Below are 1,030 nucleotides of genomic sequence, written 5' to 3' on the forward strand. Positions count from 1 at the left end.
TTATGGACTGAATCGTGTCTCCTCGAAATTCATCTTTTGAAGCTCTCATCCACAATGTGATTGTATTTGGAGATAGCCTGTAGGGAGGAAATTAAGGTTAAATGGAGTAAGTGTAGGCCCTAATTTGATAGAACTGGTGTCCTTTTCAGAAAAGGAAGAGACACCAGAGATCTCTTTCCACACAGGTACCAAGAAGAAGCCATGTGAGGACGCAGCAAGAAGGTGGTCTTCCAGAGCCAGGAAACAAGCCTTCACAGAAATGAAACCTGCAGGCACCTTGATCTAGGGCTTCTAGCCTCCAGAACTATGAGAAAATAAGTTTCTGTTGTTCAAGACATGCAGCCTGGGGTATTTTGTTATGGCAGCCTAAGCAGACTAAGACAAGGGACCTTCCTCTGAAGTTTCCTAAATCTGAGACGGGTCTCAAGAAGTGTGTGTGTGTGTGTGTGTGTGTGTGTGTGTGTGTGTGTGTGTGTATTTTAAACAACTTAAATGATTTTTATAGTCTGGTGAATTTGGGAACCACTAAATTGAAGGAATTATACTAATTAATATTTCTGCTTACACCTGTTTCTTTCTTTTGGGAAGGGGCACACAGGAGTTATACTATTTTCTTATGGTTCAAAAACTATGTAAGAGATGTTTTTTGAAATTGTACAGATAATAAAGGGGAATATACAGATACATTTTAGCACACACAGGGGCTTGAGGTTATTTCGTATAATCACTCACTCTATTGCCTGGTATAGAGAAAGTGGTCAGTTTAACAACATAAAACAAAACAAAACAGAAAGAAGCAATCACCCTGAAGCCCCTCTTACTGGTCAAGATACTAATTCAACCCCGGTGTCTTGCCTGATCATCCAGCTCTTTTATACATGCATACACAGTCTTATGCTTTTCCAATGGGTATTTATTATTAGTTAAACCATGATTCAGGATCCCAGGGTGGGGATCACTGTGTACCCATGTCCCCCTTCACTACCCTGGGCAAAGGATGGGGGGCAGAGGAGAGGAGAGTGGAGCCAGT

The sequence above is a fragment of the Callorhinus ursinus genome, unplaced genomic scaffold (assembly GCF_003265705.2).
Source record: "Callorhinus ursinus isolate GAN/ISIS: 27379988/994484 unplaced genomic scaffold, GSC_fseal_2.0 scaffold2, whole genome shotgun sequence".
NCBI classification, from domain to species: domain Eukaryota; kingdom Metazoa; phylum Chordata; class Mammalia; order Carnivora; family Otariidae; genus Callorhinus; species Callorhinus ursinus.